The sequence below is a fragment of the Camellia sinensis genome, chromosome 1 (genome assembly GCF_055761805.1).
Source record: "Camellia sinensis isolate YWXY chromosome 1, ASM5576180v1, whole genome shotgun sequence".
Lineage (NCBI taxonomy): Eukaryota > Viridiplantae > Streptophyta > Magnoliopsida > Ericales > Theaceae > Camellia > Camellia sinensis.
In genome coordinates this window covers 48,969,760-48,991,267 of record NC_138961.1, presented here as the reverse complement: position 1 = coordinate 48,991,267, position 21,508 = coordinate 48,969,760, and positions in this window count along the sequence as shown.

Sequence of the window (21,508 nt, the reverse complement as noted above, 5' to 3'; positions counted from 1 at the left end):
TTTTGTTGTTAACATGTAATACAGTGTAAGAATTACTCGGATGAATAGAAATGATTGATTTCTTTTATATCAATGCATGTTTAAAGTAATGGGTTTTATGTATTCTTTTGAGGGCGTTACATGAACCATGAATGATTGGCCAACTTTCTGAAATGTAATCGTGGCATCCGTAGTATCATGTGATATGTTATATGTTACCTGGTACCAGGGTTCACGTGGGTTCCATTTATGGGACTAGTTATGCATAACTGCATATCTGATCTGCACGTGGGTCTTTTATGACCAACCAAATCTCATGTGAATAAGGGTCTTCATGACCATCTCAAGTGAATATGGGTCTTTTTGACCACCTCATGTGCACGTAGGTCTTTATGACCAATCTGATCTGTAACTAATAGATGTACCACGTAAGATTATTAATGAAATCTGTAAAAGCATGTGAATCTGAATCTATTTCTAATTTGAAATAAGTTTTCTGAATCTGTTTTGGACATCATTCATAAACTCTTTACTCTGTTGTTATTCACTGGGCTCCAACTTACCGTATTATTTATGTATATAGGTGATCAGGCGCGGGATCAGGCCTAAGATGTCAGCTTGGAGTTCTATTTGTCAAGCCAACCACCGTGCCTCCTAAGGAGGTTCCCAAGTGTTTCAGTGTTCAAGTCAAGTGACGTGATGTCTATCTTTATCTTTTTCTTTCTTTTGTTAAACAAGACTGTTGAATACTTTGTAAATAGGGTTAAGTCCCTTTTTGTTTATCTGTACATGGGATGATGTATGTATGACGTCCTTATGAATATAAGTTTAAATTTTCTGTCCCATGTAAGTTTACACAGCTCTATGGGCATTGTATTTTGTATATTTGCTTCTGCTAGCCCCTAATTATTTGATTACTGTTAAGAGGCCTTCGGTAATCTACGGATTACTGGTCGGTTACGATGTTGAACCTATAAGGGTGGGTTTAGGTCGTGACAAAGTCCAACCTGTGCATAGGTACAAGTTCATTATTAAAATAATGAGTTCTTTTGTCGATTTATTCATTAAACTAGCTATTAATATTTATTTAAAAAAAAAGAAATTGAAAACTAATCCAGATTGTGCCTAAAAAATTAAAATAATTTGTATATATATATAATAAAAATAATTAAGTGAGATAAGAGAAATTATAAAAAAAAAAAAAAAATACTACAAACTAGACTTGTACCCCACATAGGTCAAACTTGCACCCCACATGGAATTCAACGAAATATAAAAATAATCATTACAAATTACACTTACACCCCGCACAGATTGAACCTGCACCCCGCACAAGTCAGACTTGCACCCCACATAAAATTCAACCAAATATTGTGGGGTGTTGCGACCTATGCAGAGTGCAAGTCCAACTTGTGTGGAGAGCAAGTCTAATTTGTAGTGATTATATTTTTTTAATTTTAGTAATTTTTTTCTTTTTTTATAATTTATAGTATCTCACTTAATTATTTTTATTTTATTTTTATAGAAATCATTTAAATTTTTTAGGCACAATTTAGATTAGTTTTCAAATTTTTTTTCAAAAAATTAAAAACTAGTTTGGTGAAAAAAAAAAAAAAAAAAAAAAAAAACTTATCATTTTACACATGCGTGGGTTATACTTGCACTCCACACAAATTGAACTTGCACCTAGTACAGAGCGAACTTACACTGAGCATGTTGGACTTGCACCTTGCACCCCCACACAAGTTGAACTTGCACCTTACATAATTTGAATATGCATCCCAAAAAAGTTAGAACCATATGAAATTGATATTTTGTTTTACCAAACTAGATATTTTCTTTTTTCAAAAAAAATAGGAGACAGAATTCAACCAAATATAATAAAATAAAATAGTATTTTTTTAGTAAAACTTAATTTGAGATAATTTTACTATTTATATTAATTTGAACTATAAATCTCATTATAATTATAAAAGTTTTTCAATTTAAAAAATTAGTATTGTGGAGGAAAAAAATATGAGTCCAAACCCAAATCCAATCACGCTAGCCTAAAACAAAAAATGGTAAGCCCAAACCCATCCCTTGGAGCCCACGAAGGACATCTAGACATCTGGCAACAACTTGGCATTCAATCAAGGCGCATGAGAGGACAAACAAATATAAAAGATAATCTTCTGGAAAAACAAATTTGTAAAATAAAGGAGAAGTGTCGGATTAGGTTTCATCCAACAATGACGAGTGTAGAACAGACAAGACTAAGGCATAGGCTAGACCTAGTAAGAAACAGAGCCATCCAATCAATTTAACCCAATGAACGTAATGCTCGGCGAGCTAGCCACTAATATTTGACATCATCCAAGCCATCCATGTGACAGAGATCTAACGATCAAGGATAAGACACACTTGGCAAGTTGCCCGACCAAAGCCAGGGATGGGCGAAACCCTTTGATCAAAACAAGATCCGGCGAATGAGATTTTAGCCAGAATAGCTATAAATGGGTAAGTTAACAAAGCACAAGAAAATAAGTGAGTAAATCCTATTTAAGCCTATTATACTCAATCTTAGTCAATTCTTGTTTAGACATATTTCCTTTTTATATTATATGGCCGATCAGTGTACTGACTTGATCATTGGAGAGTCCTGCCGACCAACCATAGTCGAAAGTGATCACTAACGTTTGATTTCTCTTCGCAAAGTGCAAAGCATTAGACACATCATCTCGCTTTTCTTGTGGAGATAATCTCACCTTCCACAAGTATAAATCACACTTGTATCGAACACATGTTAAACTTGCACCCTATATAGAAAACAATCGTGCTAGACAAATGTTAAACTTACACCCAGACATCTCTATGTATTCGTTCAAAAAAAAAAAAAAAGACATCTATATGTATATTTTTTTCAATTGAAAAGTAAAAATAATATATTCTATTCAAGTAATTTTAAATAATTTTATTATTTATATTGTGCAAGCTTTAATACATTTTATTTTAATTGTTTAAATATTTTAAAAGAATGAATTTTTTAGTTATTTTAAATCTTTAAATTTTTTTATTAAATGTGTTTACTCAGTTGAAAGAAATAATTTAAAAATTAAATTTATATTTTACAAGATATACATATTTTATCTAAATAAAATAAAATAACGTAAAAAAAGAAGAAAGAGAGTTAGTGAGGAGGATGGAGGGTGAGAGAGAGAGAGAGAGAGAGAGACGAAGTAGGACAAGGGTGCTCTACTGTGCATACAAAACGACACAGTTTTTACACTTTGTTTGTTTATTTTTATTTTTATTTTTATTTTTTTTTTTTTTTTAAGAGAGAAAGTTGTTGGATTGAAACAAAATAAAATAAAACCTTACAAATTTCAAAGGCATTTATTGTAGCAAGGAGAAATATGTACTGACGTGTTTTTTATTTTATTTTTAAAAATTCACATGAGTTGAAATTTAAGGTATATTTATTGATTATTATATATATATATATATATATATATATATATATATATATTTAAAATCAAACTAGTTATATTTCTCTTGACATTGATATTTATCAGACTATAGTTAGTTATATTCTATTATTCACAGATAAATATAAGTTATCTACTCTATATTTAGTATCTGGGTCAACTTGTGCTGTCACGCCCCATTTTTTAATACTCGAAGTCATTACTAAGTTCATTAACTTAGTTCAATTTCAAAGATAACATGCGAAAATAAACTCAAATGTTCAACTAAAAGGAGTGAACAACAACTCTCTCTTTCAAATGCTAATTAAATATAACATGAGTATTCTGAATGAGTTGCTCTCAGGCTTACAACATTAAATAATCAAATGAAGGGTACAACCCTTTTTCATATATGGCATTCCGCCTACAACAAAGAGGCCCCGTGGCCAACAAATAAGAAGATCAAAATCTTGTAGCACATCCTGCTAAACACCTGAAAAAGATTCAACAACGTGGGATGAACATATAGTCCAATAGGGATCTCAACATGGCCCTCAACAATAACAACATACAGATAGCTATGATCATGAATGCTCAATCTCATACTAGAATAGTAATGTGACAGTTTACACAAAATATACAAAATATTGCACTTTTCTCGAAAACAACCATTTTAATCAACGCCATAGGCGATTCATCTTTCCTTTTTCCTTTCATTGATCCCCGTTCCCAATCTTTCATAGCATTAACAATTACTTAGGAAATAAATTCACTAAGACCACTACTCTCTCCCATTTCCCAAATATACAACGTGTGTACCTTTTTCAAAACATAATTTCAAATATTCGATTCCCTTCAATTCCCAAAAGACAAAAAAAAAAGACGTTTTGGTTTCTTTAAAACACAATCATATCTATACATGCAAACCCTGAATGAAAAGGGAGATAACAAATCATCAACATGTATAAAATCAACAGATGAGGCAACCCGGCCTTCTAAAATTTACAATGAACACAATCAAAGATGTTCCTAGATATGCAGAAACAACAACCACAAAACTTCGCTCTACTAGCTATGTGCGTAGTAAGCCAAAGATACACCTGTCACAACAACAAGCCAGTTTACCAGGCGCTAGCTGGAAGGATATGGTGCCTCCGATTTTTAGCGCAGTTAGTTCTCCAAGCGCTAGCTGGAAGGTAACGGTACCTTTGATTTTAAGCGCGTGGTATAACACCAACAATCACAGCACAACAGGGCATAACCAACATGTATATTGCATACACATAAACTATCAAGATACCAGCAATGTGTTAAAGTAGATGAACACACAGGTGTAATGCACACACGACAATTCAACACAACCACGTCATCCTCCACCGATGACCAAGAACAAAACCTCTAGATGCATGTATATTGTACATCTATTAACAGACTCAATTATCATGAGGTCCCAAACCCATCAACAACCCAAGCATGGTAGCTACAAATTAATTCCCCCAAATATGTGCACTCAACATGCATGATACAACAATCCAATTCCCATATTTATTTTCTATGACTCACATAGAGTTAAAGTTTCATTCTTCACTTTCAAAATCAACTTTCATAATTTTCCAAATCAACATGTTCCACCACTTATTCCAAAAAACACTTTTCTCATTTCCCCAAAATCAATTCCATTCCTTTCATAACCTTCCAAATTAATTATGCAAATTAAGTCATAACTATTTAGTTAGGGTTTTTCTCCCTCTTTCTCACATTGACCAAAAAGGCTCAATCATCAACAATAAACAACAAAGACCTCATTTGAGACCCAAAATACACAAGTATTTGCCCAAAGAACAAAACCCCTCTTTTAATTTATCATGACACATATAAATTAGGGTTTTTCTATATTTCAACAACAACATGCTATTTTACGCCACAAATATTCCAGTGAACAACCAAAGACAATAAATCCATTTTTAATCAACCAACTCTAGGTTCCCTCATTATTTTCAAACAAACCCAACATAGGTATGATTTTCATGCAATACAAAACTGCCACATGTCTATCTATAGACGAAGTATTGAAAAAGAACAAGGAAATCCCTACCTCAAATGTAGAACTCAAGGAGAAGAAGAGCAAAACTCGGAAGTGCTCCAAATCCCAAATTTCTCGGATCAAAACGAAGCCCTCGACGATCAACACACTTTTTATAAAGGCTCAAGGTAAGGAAAACACTCCTACTAGATCAAACCCTAGAGAGAAGTTAGGTTTTAGAGTGAGGAGCTCTCAAAAATCAGTTTTGGGAAAGTAAGAGAGAGAAGGGAAATGTAAAAAGTGTTTTAAAATAGCCTAGCTGTCAACTGATATACGACTCTCCCGCTCGAGCGGAGAACACAACGCTCGAGCGCCAAGGGCAAAAAGCTAGGTACGCTCGAGCGCAAGAAGGCCCGCTCGAGCGCCAAGACACAAGAATAAAGTACATCCGCTCGAGCGCGAAAACCAATCCGCTCGAGCGTAGATTTCTCCCTTCCAGAACTTACACCAAAAAAGTACAACCCGCTCGAGCGCTAACAATCCCGCTCAAGCGCGACCCGCTCAAGCACAAGAAATCAGCTCGAGCGTAGAAAACACATCTGCAGAAGTTTTGCAGAGGCACGAAATACTGAAACTGTGAAAACCCCGCTCGAGTGCAAGAAGACCCGCTCGAGCGGACCGCTCAAAAACTGGGCAACAACAATGGGAGCTAAAGCTCTACCAACCTGAAACAACCGAGCCCAACTCGTTCTAAAACTCAAACAAAAGAGTTTAAAGGTTGACAACACGATAGGTACAACTACTAACTCCACGGAACTGCGTCCGGAAAACAACAGAACAGAAAAGGAATAACCGAGATCGCTATATGTGCTCACTTCGAATAATCTCAAGACTTTGAAATTAATTGGGGAGACTCAAATTAATTGATTGATTTTTCAACAAATCAATAAATAATATGTAATAATACATATAGTTGCAAGTAAATTAACAATAATATTTTAAGTGTTTTATAATTTTTTTAATTGATTTTCCTAAATGAGAACAATATTGATGTTATTATTATTTGAAAAAATTTAAAAAAAATTATAGTTAGACTCTTGTAACAAAATAAATCATTAATTTTTAATTTTATCAATTTAAACGCTACTATTTTGATTTATTTTCAATCTCAATCATTAGCTCATTTTTGTTAGGTAAAATTAACGAAAAAAATATTTCAATTATTAAACTCAATGTAGATATATATAAAATATTCAAAATATTATTTTTGCTTATATTTATTTAACTTAAATAGGTCAATGATTTAAATTAAAAATAAATCAAAATATTTAAATTTAAATAGATAAAATAAAAAATAAAAAAAATCAGAATTTATTTTATTACAAAAATTAAATTTTGATATTTTTTTAAAAATAATTTTCCCTCATTATTTTTGTTAATTTTGTTCATTATTTTTGTTAATTTTGCTAAAATCAATGTAAAGAGACCAACAACAGCGCACATATCAACGCATTTGGGAGTCCGGATCCTCTCCAGCATGTCTCTCCGGCCATTCCTCCAGGTGACGGTCCAGATTGGGCCACGTCACCCCTAAAGAAATTTGCGGCTCAGATTAATTAAAAAAAAAATCAAAATTCAGGAAACAAAACAGAGGCCAAAACGGGAAAGAGACAACATAATTTCCCTCCCATATCTTTCCATCCACTTCTTCCCTCCCTCTTGAGTTCTTCACCAACGATGACTCCATCGAGTGAAATCAACGGCGATCATTGACGACTCCTTCTCGATCTCTCCTTCTCTCCCTCTATCTGTCTCCCTCTCCCTCAGCACATCATCTTTACTTCGAAGATTTGCACCGCGAACCAAAGCTCCGGCGACCGCGAACCACCGCGAACTGATCTGCACTGCTCAGTTCGGTATTTAAGATTTTTCGTGTTTGCATCAAGCCCTACTGATATACCCAAACCATTTTCCAGTTGTTTTCCCCTAAATTCTTCACAATTTCAAAAGTTGAACCTAAGAATTCCATGGTGTGGTCACTTCGGTTCTTGCAAATATCAATTATGATGCAAAAACCCCGTGGTATTGAAAACCAATATACCAGCTCAATAAACATGTGCTTACATTTGCCTAAAAAAAATTGGTGGCAAACAAGGCACTAACCTTACCATCAGGTACAACTGGTGTAAGAGTAGATGGAAGGATTTGAGTCTGGAGCAACACTAATGTTAATGTACACTAAACCTAACCCACTAACCTAACCCACTACATCCACCCCACTAAACCTAACACACTTACCATCTCCACTACCACCCACCACCTCCACTACCATCCACTACCACCACTCACTTACCTCACACCTCTCCTATATAATATCTTGTAACATACAAATCAAAACATCAATCTTGTAATATATATCAAATCAATCAATAATACATACAATTTTTCTCTATCAATATATTTTACATGGTATCAGAGCCATAAGATTTAGGCCTATACTCCTTTCTTTCCGGCGGGCAGCCGGCCGACAACCTTGCCTTCGCTGCCCGCGGGAGTTTTTCAACACATATCACTTACACATACCTCCTACTCCTACAGCTTCTCCTCCTACTTCAAATCAAGCACGAACAGAACCCTTTCGTGATCTCCGAATCGCTGTCGGCTCTGAATCTCATTAGCCCCTTCGAATCCATCTTCACTTCCAACCACACCTGGGTCGTACAACCCATGACCCGATCCGATTCCAATCAATCTGACCACCAGCCCCACGGCGGCGGCACCTCCTGTGGTGTCCGCTCCGCCGAGAGGCAGCCCAGCCGGAATCTAAAAAGTGATCTTCCCGGTCGGCGGATCATCGACATATATATCACTAAGAGTGATCCAAAGCAAAAGCTCATAAAATGTAACAACTATTAGAGAGAGAGAGAGAGAGTGCTTTGATGGCCATAGCTTCTGCGTCTGCTTCATCTCCTTCTGCCATTCCTAGTGCACCGCGTCTTTTTTCTCTTTCTGTGAGCTCAAAGTGATGTGAAGCTGATCAAGTGGTTTTGCCTTTGACAGAATGGGCGACTTATACATGAGCATTAGCACACTTTTTCTTTTATTTATTTATTTTACTTTTTTATTCTCTTTATCCCATACCCTCCCGTCCATGTTCCCCACTCCCACTCCCACTCTCTCCTTTTTCATAATCATTGTCTTTTCCTTCCCATCAACTCTCTTTTTTAAAATAAATGATTCATCCTCCACCCACCACACCACATTCTCCTCATCATTCCCTCAATACTAATATATATATATATATATTTTTTATTATAATCTCTTACCCAAAGAAAAGGACGATTTAACAAAAAAAAAAAAAAAAAAAAACATAACTCGTTTTCATTTCACAAACTTATCTTTTCTTTATGTCGGGATCAAATCCGATCACACTTTTACACAACAAAAAAAAAAAAAAAAAAAAAAAAAAAAAAAAACAAACAAACAAACAACAACACAAGCTTTGTTTTCTTTTCTGCAGCGGCCATACATCGACCTCACTTCTTCTCTACTCTGCCGCCGGTCTTTTCTTTTTGCCTCCGTCCTGGGCGGCTCTTGACGGTGCTGCCTCCGTGTTTCCCACTCCACTGGGCACGATCACTCCACCCTGCTCCTCCACTGCAGCATATGGCGGCCCTCCAAATCGGAACATCACGGTGGCCTTCCGCTTCAGCTCCTTGTTTTCTGCCCTTAGCACGCTTATCTCTGCTCGCGCATCCTTATACATGCGTTGGAGCAGAGCCAGCTGGGAGTTTAATTGCTGCACCTCATTTGTCCTACTCTGCAGCCGGTGCGACAAGTTTGTGACCGCCGTCATGGACTCCACACATGCCTTCAAAGTATACTGATTAGCCTCCACATCCGTTTGCACTGCCATTTTTTGCTCCACCGACTGCATCGGAAAGTTCAACGGAGCAAACCCAGTGGTGTTTGGTTGAGGTTCACGGGACACCGCACCAGTTCTCTCTCCTGTGGACTCGTTGAGATCGGGAAAGAGAGTGAGCAGCCCACGGGACGACGAAGCCATTTTCTCTCGCAACAGAGTGTTACAGACTCTCTCTCTCAGCACAACAGTGTTACAGCCTCTCTCTCTCAGCACAACGCAGAATTCTTCAGAGGTTTCTCTCAGTTTCTTGTCTCAGCCTCTGCCTCGGCCTCAGCTCCGTCTTGGTTAAATAGCCGAGGCAGCCACGCGCATCGCGCGCCTCTTCTCGCCGACAAACTGGCACGCCTTTTCATGGCACGCCTTTTGATGCATTCGGGCACGCCTTTTGATGGCACGCCTTTTGAGGGTGCGGGCACACCTTTTGAGGGCACGACTTTTGAGGGCTCGATATATATCTACATGTATATTTTTTTTGGGCCGCCTATCTACCCACTTATACAGTGTCTTCTACCCCGGTCAGCTTTATCAATCCCTTTGTTTCAACCTCAAATAGGTTTCTATCTTCACACCTATTTGAGTTTGAGGGGGGGTTATACATAGTATCATGTATAAGTCACTCATGGCGCACTCCCTAAGTCGCCCCCTTGGTACACCACCACAACATTCTACAACGGTCCGACATGACCCCATAAACTGTCCCGACATTGATTCCGGTCAGCTTCTACAACGGTCCGACATGACCCCATAAACTGTCTTCTACAACGGTCCGACATGACCCCATAAACTGTCTTCTACAACGGTCCGACATGACCCCGTAAACTGTCTTCTACATCGGTCTGACACGACCACATAAACTGTCTTCTACATCGGTCTGACACGACCACACAGTGTCTGTTACAACGGTCCAACATGACCCCGTAAACTGTCCTGTTACAACGGTCCGACATGACCCCGTAAACTGTCTTCTACATCTGACACGACCACACAGTGTCTGCTTCAACGGTCCGACATGACCCCGTAAACTGTCTGCTACAACGGTCCGACACGACCATACCGTGTCTCCTATCCTGTTTTGTTTTTTATTTATCAGTTTACTTTTCTGTTTTGTTACTCTCTTCAAACTCAAGTTGGTTAGTTCCTATCCTCCTTGAGTTTGAGGGGGGCTGTTAATGTACACTAAACCTAACCCACTAACCTAACCCACTACATCCACCCCACTAAACCTAACACACTTACCATCTCCACTACCACCCACCACCTCCACTACCATCCACTACCACCACTCACTTACCTCACACCTCTCCTATATAATATCTTGTAACATACAAATCAATACATCAATCTTGTAATATATATCAAATCAATCAATAATACATACAATTTTTCTCTATCAATATATTTTACAACTAAAAATAAAAATTGAAAGGAAAAGTAGAATGAACTCCCAATCAAAACACCAAAAATTCTATTTTTTAAAAAAAAACAAATGCCAACAAAACTTCAATACAGATACTTGAATAATAAATAATAATAATAAATTGGATAACGATGGTCGCCGGTGAAGAATGGAGCGTTTCCTCCCCTTCTCTCTCTCTCTCTCTGTTTTTTGTTTGTTGTCTCTTTCACGTTTTGGCCTCTGTTTTTCTTTCTGAATTTTGATTTGTTTTTTAATTAATCTGAGCCGCAGATTTCTTTAGGGGTGACGTGGCCCAATCTGGGCCGTCACCCGCAGGAAAGGCTGGAGAGGCAAGCTGGAGAGGATTCGGACTCCGCATTTGGGGTGTTGCTGCTGTGCACGTATTATTGTGCAGCTTTATGGGCTTATTTTGAAATTTGTTTTTGTAGTTTAAATCGTTCATATTTTAAAATATATTGTGTAAAATATATATTAAAAAATAAAATTAATTGGATATGATTAACTGTTTCATCTACTCACATTTCTATCTTAAAAAATAAATGACATTATGATTTAAAGTAATAAAATGAATGCAAATGTGAGTGGATGAAAGAGTTAACGATATACGATTAATTTAATTTTTTACAAATATATTTTACTCGATATACTTTAAAATATAAAAATTTTAAATTACCAAAAAAAATCCTAAAATAAGCTCATAAGGCTGCACAGCGGTTCTTGCTGTGTTGACTGTACAGGAGACACCCCAATTCCCATATCAACCTATTAAAAAACAACCGTGCTGGGACTCCCAGTGGGAGTGACGCCTAGCACCCCCAATCCACATGGAGGGCTGCCAATGGAAGGAAAAAAAAAAAATTTTGACCAAGCAGACCCCACTAGAGGTCCTAGGGGTCACCCCAGTGGGGGCTTGATACATTTCTCCCAAAAAAAAAATAAATAAATAAATAAAGCACCAAAGTGCGTCCTTTTGGGGCACAGCACTCCTGTTGTACAGCAGGACCCTTCGTTTGGGAAGTGGCCACGGCACTAAGATAGGATAAAATAAATTAAAATTTTAATAATAGAAAATATTATATTTAAATTGTAATTATTTTATTTTTTTTATAAAAGTTACAAAATTCATCTTAAATGAGATTTTTTAGTTTTAAACTAAAATAATTAAAAAATCACTTTACATTCCAAACGAATCCTTAGTCCATTAACCAAAAAAATATCATGTCCTTACAATTAATTTTGTACTTTCCCCTGTAGTTGTAATTTCATAAATTTTTTCAGATTAAAAAAGAAGATATTATAGGTCTTAAATTTTTTACTAAACGAATAATTAAATGTCTCACATAGATGTATGGTTTACAAAATTGCAACCTCACACTCAAGTGAGACATTTAGTCATTTATTTAGTAGAAATTTTAATATCTCTAACATTACCCAATTAAAAAATCTTTGTCTGTTCCACTGCTCCGTAATTGTCCCTTATTTTTACTCTCATAAATATCATATCATATCTAATTAAAAAAATTAATTCTTTGCCTAAATATAATTATTTTAACTTATTAAAATAAAAAAAATTGTTTAGGCCTCGAACGGTAGAGGTTCGAATGCCTCCAATTCCTATATTTTTTTTTGGGGGCGGGGGTTGTGTTGGTTTGGTTTTTTATTTTTATTTTTTATTTTCTATTTGTTGGATTGTATTGGTTGTTTTAAATTTTTTTATTTGTTTTTTTTTTTTGAACAAAATTTTTTTATTTGTTGGGATGTGATTGTTTGTTGTTGTTGTTTTTTTTTTTTTTTTTGGAATGATGGTTATGTATAATGATGTGCTAAAAAAATTAGACATCTTACACTCACTCAGCATGTGTGGTTTGATAGTTGAACTGATTGGATAATAAAATTGACTAATTAATTAGAAATAAAAATATAGTAGAGATTCGTACAAAATTATATGAAATTAATAAATTTTAACCAATAATTTAATTTGTCAGTTAATTTTATCACTTAATCAATCCAACCCAAGTTAAGTTGACAAGAGATGTCCACCCTATCTTTCAAAAAAATAAAAAATAAATAAACAAGGCAGCCCAACAAATAAAAATAAAAAGCACAGCTCAATAAATAGAAATAAATAAATAAATATAAAAAAAAAAAAAAGATGAGAGAAATTATCAAGACATTCGTGCCCTAGCACTGTCGTTAAAATAATCCGAAATTAAAATAATTTACTAAAATAATCAAATTCTAAACACCCATCAGCCTCTCTCTCTCTCCAATACGACCAAACTCTCTCTCACGTTCTCTCTCTATTTTCTCTCTCTGTCCTTTCTTTTTTTCTTTCTTTTTTTTTCTTTTCTTTTTCTTTTTGAACAATCTGTCCTTTCTTCTCTCACATCTTTTTTGCCCTTTTTTTTTTTTTTCACTTTCTTCGGATATTTATTTCTCCTCTATGGCCCCGTTCGTTTTGGATACGGAGGGTGGGGTAGAATTAAGATGAAGGTAAGATCTATTTAGTGTTGTGTTTATTTGTATAGTTAGGAAATAGATTAGGATGAAGGAGTGGATTAAGATGAAGGTTAGAAGGAAGATTGGGATGAAGGAGGTGGAGGTGGTATTAGAAAAATAGTAAGAGGACTAGAAAGTTTTTTATTTTTTTTATTTTTTACATGTTGAACATTTTTGTTGAACATTAATGTTTAATTTTTTGTATTTTTTATTTGTTTTATTAATTTATATAAAAATAATTTAACAATTCCTACACTAACAACTATCATCAAAACAAATACAATTTTATTTAATTTCCTCACTATTAATCCTCTCACTATGAATCCCCTGCATTCTATCTCTGGAAACAAACAGGGCCTATAGGTGCTGTTAGTAGGCAGTGATATAGAGTATAGAAAAATGTTTGGAAATTTTAAAAAAGAGCTCAAATAATTTTAATGTGTCTTGGCCTCATTTGTTGTGATATTTTAGTCTTATATTTTTTTTTTTTGATAAATTATCAATAGGTCTTAATAGTTAGACTTAATTCCTATCAAGTCCTATTAAAAATAAGTCTTGTTAAAATTGTCCCTAAAAATAATTTTTTGTAACAATTTTTTTACATATGTCGCTAAAAATTGACAATTAATGACTTCTTTTGATTATGATTTTTATAAATTGTTACTTAAACTTATAATTAGTGACTTTTTTAAGACAAATTTTTTTCATAAAATCTATTAAATAATAAATTCACTTATTAAGACTTATACATAAATACCCCATTTTTTTTATACCCATGCCACATCACTAGAATTTCCTTTAGTTCAAAAACTAGAACTCTATTATTATTGATAGAGTATAATGATCTTCAATCAAATAAAATCACTTTGCAAACACAGCTTCCAAAATGAATTATTTCAGCCTTCATTTGGTTAGCTTAGTTAGACTAAAAAAAAAGTATAAAAAACAAAGCAGATTAACTAAATTAATAAAACAAAATATCACATTTAAATTATAATTATTTTATTTGTTCTCTCACAAAAATAAAAAATAAAAAAAGTTAAAAAATCATATCAAACCAAACAAATTTTTTAATCTCAATATAAAAAAGTCCCAACTCAAAAAAATAACTAAAAAAATCAATGCCAAACGGCAACTCAGGCTCTTTTATTTAACCTTCGTTTGGGGAGTAAGTTAGTTTTTTGAGTTTTTGACTTTTTAATTATTTTGTTTGGGACGAAAAAATTTCATTTGTGATGAGTTTTTTGACTTTTTTGACTTTTATAAGAGAAAAATAAAACTTTTTTCTACTTTTCAGAAAATTCTACTTTCTTATTTTTCGTGTTTTTTTGTTTTTACTGAATTTTTTTAATATTTTAAGCAATTTTTTTATTTTTTAGACACACCTAACATAAATACACCTAAAAAGTAAAAAAATTATTAAAAAAATCTTTTAAAAATTCACTAAATACCAAAAATACAAAAAAAAATACAAGAATTCAGTACATTTTTTATATTTTTATGTATTTATTAATTTTTTAAAATATGTTTTCACAAATTTTTTAATTTTTAGATACATCTAAGTAAGGTGCATCTAAAAAAGTAAAAAAAAATGTTTAAAATTTAAAAATATTCTTTAAAAACAAAAAAACATGAAAACCAAAAAAGTCAGTTTTCAAAAAACTTAATCCAGAAAACTCAAACCAAACACACTGATTATGATTTGGATGTGACATTTCATCTTATTAATTTTTTAACCTATTTTATCTTTTTGTAACTATTTTAGCCCAAACTATTTATGCCAAACGAAGCCTTATTTCTTTTTTTAAAATGACAAATCTATCTTTCTAAGGGTTTTTTGGTGTATGTTTTTTTGGGTGTTTGGGAAAAAAATTTATTTTTTATTTTTAGGCTAAAATAGCACTGAGAGAGTATTTGGAATGATTTAAATAAATATATATTTTTAATTTTTAAAAAAAAAAATTGTAAAGTATGAGTTAAATTTAAAGTAATGTGAAAGAGAGATAATGTGATCTAAATAAGATGATTGTAACGCAAATAAGATTTGCAAAAACCGTATATTCTATTTTAGCACATGCCAAACACCTCCTAAAAGATAAAAATAGGTTAAAATAATTAATAAAATAAAATGTCACATAAAATTCATAATTATTTCACTTTTTCTTCTAAAAATATCACATTCAACTATCAAAAAATTCAACCATTTTTCCAAACACAACTATTTTAACTTATTAAAATAGTCAAAAACTAAAATAACCTACTAAAATAGTCAACTTTCCATACAAGACCTTTGTTATTTTAATTTACTGTATTTAAAATAAACAATGCACAAGCTTATTCCAATAAAATTTTGGTTAAATATTTGAGTTAAAAATTGTAATTATTTTTAGGGGAAACAACAAATCAATATAGGGTTTGAAAATAAAATTCAGACTTATGATAAAAATTTATAAATTTTAATTGTTAAAATTATAAACTTTTTCAAGTAATTATTCTTGAAAATTACATCTGATTTGTAATTTTTTTTTCTTATTTTTATAAAAAAATTCTATGATATATCATCTTTTTTGGAATTACCACATTTGTGATCTTTGGTTTTAACTCAGGATAGTATTAATTATGATTTGGTCATATATATTGTGGTATTAGTTATAATAAAAAAAATTAATTACACTTTATGTAGTGTTTGATTATGATAATTTTTTTTTTTAATTATGACTTGAAAAGATTCAATTATGACATTTGTAATAATTAATCGTACAAATATCATAACTTACATATAGTACATATCCATACAAAATTAAGCTGGTAAATAGATCAATTTGAAAATATCTAATAAAAAAATCATGAGTAAAGATACAATTTAATATTTTTCATAATTTCAACCAAAATATTTAATATTTATTTCAAATTCAAATAAAAAATTTCACAAATTAATTAAATGATAATATTATTCAAAATATATTTCACAAATTAATATGAAAAACAACAGAAATGGCTCAACTTTTCTAGAGCATGAGGCAAACCATCGAAGGGAGTGTTTGTGAAGAGAATTTTTAGTTTTTTTTTTTATTAAAATAGTATTAAAAGATAAAATATATTAACATAGTTAAAATATTACATCAAATTCATAATTATTTTTATTTTTTTTTCACAAACTTCACATTCAATTACAAAAAAATCCAACCAAATTTCCAAACATAATTATCTTAGCCTATTAAAATAATCAAAAATTAAAATAACTTATCAAAATAGCCAAATTTCTATACACACTCTTTTAATAGTATTGTTGATGTGATCTTCCAAACCACTAATGCATTGGCAGCGGACATTATTATATTCAACAATGATAGAAATCACTAATTTTGGAGCTCTAAAAAGACCACTAATGACATGGCACTTAATAAAAAAAAAAAAAAATACAACACCAAGGTCAAAACATCAAATCATTCCTGGTGGGGCCCACTACCACATCATTAGTGATAGCGCTAATTAGTACTCTCACTCATTTTCCTATTATATTGGGGAAGAATTTGATTATGCAACCTCATGCACAATTTATAAAATCGTGCAAGAGTTCATAAAAATTTGTAAATTGAATATAAATTTATCTAAATTTATTTATAAAAATTTTGAAATTTATAAAATTACTTGAGTTTTTACGTGAGACTTTTTCATTTTATTTATTTATTTCCTTGGTGTTTTTTATTTTTTGAGGACAAAAAAACTGCAGATATCATTAATACAAAACAAAAATACAAAAGCAAAGTATCAAGATTACAAAAGCATGCTTCTGCAGAGACAAGCTCTGCGAGCTTCCATATGGGCTAGATTTACTTCTGATTTAGGCACCTTACATATACAGACATAATCAAAAGACTTAAATATATGCTTAATATCATCTAGTAATACTTGTAAATTTCAATCCACCAAAACCTCTGAATTTAATTGGCGTATTAACTCCTGCCTATCAGTGAGAACATAAATGACTTTGATATGACTACGGCAGTACCACTTTAGCGCTTCTAAACATGCTCGAGTTTCTGCCACAAGTGGGGAAGGAGCTAAAAAGGACAGCCGGAATTAACAATTGGATTACCCTCATCATCCAATCCAACCCATGCTGCACCTGCTTGCAAAGATTGTTTCTGCCAAGCTCCATCAATAAGCAATCTGTCAAAAATTCCATCTGCACACCATTGATTGATTAGAAACAACAAAACAATTAACTTCTTGCTTGGTTTGTTGATTACTAGAATCGATCATGTCGCCCCAATTTTCACAATCCGAAGGTTGCTGGATAGACCTTTTAAGATTGTAATTAAGGGTGGGTATAAAATCTATAATTGCAAAAGGGTGAACCATCACCCCATCAAAACAAGCTCTATTTCAGAAAAGCCATAGGCTCCATAATACCTGAATAGCCTCAATAATAGCTGCCTCATCAAGTGCAATGTTCAACCAACGTATAAACCACTCTTGAACTAGCAACTCCTCCCCTACATCAAAATCCAATCCTAACTTTGATCCTCGCCAAACATATTTGGATATTGGGCATTGAAAACAAAAATGTTCAAGAGATTCTTCCGCCTTCTTACAAAAAGGACACATAGCTTGCAGAATGGAATAGTTTCCATACAAAAAGAGACCACTTGGGTGGAATGTCAAGTTTCCAGAGATGCTTCCAAAATGCAATCCAAACTTCTGCACCCACACTATTTTGACTGGTCTCGATCCCCACAGCAGAAGGGTAACCAGATTTTACTAAAAATTCACCATTCGTAGTAGTTTTCCAAATAATTCGATCCAAAACACTTCCAGAAGGAAGGTAAATATAAAGAATATGATTAACCATTTCTAGTGGAAACATCGCATGACCTAAAGGGACTCTCCATTGTTTAATAAAATATTCAGGGGCCTTAAAAACCGAAAGCAAATATGCCGGGATGGCTGAAAGGGTGTGTTTAGCCAAAACACACCTACTTGCAAAAGTCAATAATCCTATTTTGTACCCTTGAAGTTTAGTCTTGAATTTATGAATAATGGAACTAAACACATTCCCTTTCTTCCCCGAAACATCCATAGAGGCTCCTAAATAAATGCCAGGCTTAGCCACTCTCAAATGTCAAAACAATCCCTTAAAAACTCCCGAAAACAGGATTCAAGATTGGGACTAACCATCAAATCTGACTTATGGAAATTAATCCTTAGCCCAGAATGATGACAAAAAACATCTAAAAGCCGCCTCAAACACCATGCCTCCTCCTTTATAGAAGGCATAAAAATTAAACAATCATCAGCAAAAAACAGATAAGAAATGCATGGACCTTGTTGACAAATAGATATACCGCGACAAATCTCTTGAGGCCATCCCCGCAAGACCAGAAGAGAGAGCTTGGACAACGAAAAGAAATAAATAAGGAGAAAGAGAATTGCCTTGGCGTAGCCCACATCTAGGTTGAAACCAATCCGTTCTTTGAGAATTAATCAAAATTAAGAATGAAACTGTGGAAATATATTGTGAAATAAACCTAATCCACTTCGGACCAAATCCCATACCCTCCATAACTTTAAGCAAGAAATCCCAATTGACTCTATCATAGGCCTTATTCATATCTAATTTCATTGCAAAAAAGGCTTATTTCCCAGATTGCTTTTTATGGATGAATTATCTTGCATATAATTAGCTTGTTTTGTATGTGTCAACCTATTTGAGATATGCTTATTTGGCAATGTTGCATTTTATCACCATGAATTGTTGTTTGTTTTTTTACATTAGTTATTCTTTTTTATTAATAATATTTTTGTCGCTAATAAAAAAAATAGAAGAATTGAACCAAAAAATCTTTTTGTGTATGAAATGCATATGACTTCCATACCATGACAAATATCAATATGTATTAACCGTTAGAAGACAAACTCACATAGAACTAATAAAGTTCATTTTCAACGCAACGAGTTGCAACAAGTGGCGTAGATAGAATAATGTCTTTCTAAAAAAAAATTATTATTTTAAAATAAAGGAATTTTTTAATTATATTTTGTAGCACTCAATTTGAAATTTTTAATCTTAAATTTGAAATTAGAAACTTAAAGTTTGTAGACATTGAAATTTTACTAAACTCCGTGAAATTTCATTAATATTGACTAAAGATTAGTGAAATTTTGTTAACTAAACTAAGAGAAATTTCATTGTCAGGTAATAGAAAATTTAGTCAAAACAAAATTTTCTTTAAGAATTTCATGTTCGTCATAAATCTTATTTGATAGATCTTTACGAAAGGGTTCTAAAAATATTTTTTTTAAAAAAAATTTTAAAAAATAGATATCTAGATAAAAAAAAAAATTATCGAATTTTAAGTTTTTAAATCATTTTACAACAAAACAACACTTCCCAGCTTTAATGTTGGGGTATTTTGGTCTGAGAATAACCTTCACAAATTTAGAGGAATTGAACTACGAAATATTTTTTGGAATTACAATTCAGTGGAAGTTTTAAAAAAAAAAATCAAATCAATGATAAACTTTATCAATTTTAATAATTAAATTTAAATTTTTGGATAAATTTGTAAATATTTTGTGAAGATGTCACTGATCTGTAATTTCTCCAGATATTTTTCATATATATGTCTTAATACTGGTAAAACTTTCTAATGAGGGAGCACTAACTAAAATCTCCTAAGAAAAAATTAATTTATATATCAATTTTCTTGTGCATATAATCACCAAAATAAGAATAAAGGGCAACCATCAAGATGGAACAAAAACTTCAAATGAAACAAGGAAGGAAAAGACATATATACCAACTAATAATACATAAAATAGCACACAAATTAACATTTAAGAATATAGATAGCCCATATAGACCGTCTTTGGGTTTTAATTCAGATTTTTTATTTATTAAATTCATTAGAAAAAACAAGGAGCAAACTATAATACAAAATTTCAAAATGCATTCCAACAATTAAAATTGTATATTTGTGGGTGTTGAAATCTGATCTCACAACTAATCGAATCTCGTCTTCAAGATTCAAGGAATAAAGCCGAAGAACACGCGACAAGATAGAGAAGCCCAACATCTGCACACAAGAAGATAGCAAACCATGGTGATTCATCCATCCGGAGGCACTCCGACGATCAAGTCAATAAATTTATCTCTTAAATATAACAACTTAATCACAAAACTCACAAAATGAAACAACCTTAGACACACGAGATGCCTTTCTTTTATAATGAACAGTGCCCTTGTTCCCTAAAAGTCTAACTTTATAAGACTATATCTTTTATAAGGATATCACTTATCTATGACTCCTCCCATTTAAATGAAAACAAACTCTTTCAAGAGTCCACCCTTACCTAAACAAGTAGCCTAATATCATCTAGAACTCTCAGTTCTCATTTGAATATCTCAGATTCTTGTATGATCACATCACACCTTGACAATCCAAGGCCACCCGTGTAGCACATCGGCTAACCACCTAGGCCATGTAGACAATCCAAAAATGTCCCCACAATTTTGAACCTAGAAAAATAAAATATATATATATATATATTATTGGGTAAATTACATTGACACCCCCTGAGGTTTATGTTTATTACAGTTCTCCCCTCACTTTTGGGAAATTGCATCCCCCTCCCTGAGGTTTAAAGTTTCGTTACAGATTGTTCCCTCAGTTAGTTGACTGTTAAGTCAGCTAATAGATTTTGCTGATGTCAGCAATTTAATTTTTTTAAACATCAATTTTGCCCTCATTGGGTAAATTACATTGACACCCCTCACATTTTAGAAATTACAATCCCCTCCCCAAGATTTAAAGTAGCATTACCAATTGCTCCCTTGGTTAATATTAGTTGAAAAAAAAATTCATTGAAAAAAAAATTTGTTAGTCAAATTTTAAAATTTCTGTTTAAAAACCAACATAAACTCATTTTTTGAATTGTTGTAAAATTAACAAATAATTAATAAGTTACCAACGTAAGAAATGACTTATCAAAAGATTCTTAGGCTATGTATGATTTGATTTTTAATTTTTTTTTTAAAAAAAAATTATAAATTAATTTGTTTAAGAAATAAAAAATAAAAAATAATTATCATTTTTATATAATTTTTATCTTTCGAGTGGTTAGAAATAATTTTTTACAAATTAAGTATATTTCTTCATAATTATTTTTATTAAATTAGTTTTTTTTTTTTTAAAATGTCAGGGGGAATCTGTATT